Source organism: Octopus sinensis, linkage group LG1 (assembly GCF_006345805.1).
Source record: "Octopus sinensis linkage group LG1, ASM634580v1, whole genome shotgun sequence".
NCBI lineage: Eukaryota > Metazoa > Mollusca > Cephalopoda > Octopoda > Octopodidae > Octopus > Octopus sinensis.
In genome coordinates, this window is record NC_042997.1 from 163494730 (window position 1) to 163496203 (window position 1474).

Below are 1474 nucleotides of genomic sequence, written 5' to 3' on the forward strand. Positions count from 1 at the left end.
TTAATTGGAATAACTTATGAAAATAAAATTGTTGTTTGTCAATTCTCAAAAAAAAAAAAAGTAGTTGAGAAAAATCTATAGTTTCATAAAATTATTAAACAAATTGATTTGATGAATAAATAAGCACACAAAACATAAAGTGAACATTTCACAGATGTTTCATTTTTTTTTATCTTAACTTTAGAGGAATTAAAATGTGTTTCTCTCTCTCACTCACACTTGTGAGTTGTGAATAGGCAATTTCCTGATATGCTTTGTTTAATAGGAGTGTATGTTTATAGGAAGGAGGGAGTTGCTTTTGGAAAAGGGATGTTAGAAAATTAAAGCATCCTGCTTTAAAACTGTAAAATTCACGAGAGTTCTGATGAAATTGTACTGGCATGAGTTTGTCAAATCAATAAATTGCTAACTTTTTTTTGCAATAAGATGTGTTGCTTAATATGTTCATGGAAAAAAAAAAGATAATGTAAGGAAAAGAAGTGAAAATAACTTTGTGAGCTGATTCCAAATAATCTAATTTATCAAATATTTTTTTTTTTTGTCTAGATGAAGCTATTATTATTTTTTTGAAAGTAACTTCTTCACTGGTGCCAACCTTTTAGCTTTATGAATATTAGCAAAGTTTGTGACTCAAGTTTTTTTCGTGTCAAATGAGTCAGATTCCTTTAAGAGACTGTAACATCATGTTGAGTCTCTCTCAAAGAAGTGTGTGCAAGGTAGTTAAATTCATTAAATTTTGAAAAACATTTGCAATAATATTGAAGATGATAATTAAAATTTGATGATGGAATTTTTGTCTCTTGACAGTTTTCATTCATTCTTTCATAGTTGATAGTGACCTAGCAAAGAACAAACAAACAAAATAAAAACATCAACAAGAAAAACAGGTAAAAATGCATTTTTTTTCTTTCTTAGTATTGGAGATAAAAATAGTATTTTCATTAAAATTCTTCTCAGCATATCTGTGAGAGTTCTCTGTTTTCTCTGTATGAATAATTTTCCTGCTAGATAGTAACCCACTAGTTTGCAGTAATATAACACTACACAACATACTTGATGTTGAAATTATGTTTTTATTTCTTTTTTAACTCTGCTGTGCTTTGCTGCATACTAAGGGGTGACCAAATCTGATGAGCTACTACTGCTCACAAAGGTATCCCAGGTACAAACTCACTAACATCGTAGCACTGTCTCTTGCCACTGGGTCGCTACTGGTTCTTCAGCTCCATTCTCAATGACAAATGCACTCTGAATTTTTCGAGCATTTGGATATATTGTTAATGGAGGGACTGAAATAAAAAAAATACAGGTATTTGATAAACATTTTTGCTTTTCATTTACTACACGAGTTAACTATAATTAGTTTCTTGTTTTCATTTATATTTCAACATGACACAACACTCTTCCACTCTGTTACTCATTCTATCTGTCTGTCTATCTATCTATCTATCTATCTATCTATCTATCTATCTAT

At 29.7% G+C, this 1474-nt stretch overlaps 1 protein-coding gene across 2 annotated transcripts in view; it reads left to right on the forward strand.

Moving 5' to 3' along the window:
- The first annotated feature begins 1161 nt into the window (after positions 1 to 1161).
- LOC115211517 (supervillin) overlaps positions 1162 to 1474 on the forward strand; it is a 273144-nt gene continuing 272831 nt past the window's right edge. Inside the window, exon 1 of one of the 2 annotated variants that reach the window (XM_036506226.1) lies at positions 1162 to 1309. The gene's annotated coding sequence lies outside the window, so the exon portion shown is untranslated. The remainder of the gene's footprint in view (positions 1310 to 1474) is intronic. The other variant, XM_036506231.1, reaches the window with a different exon arrangement.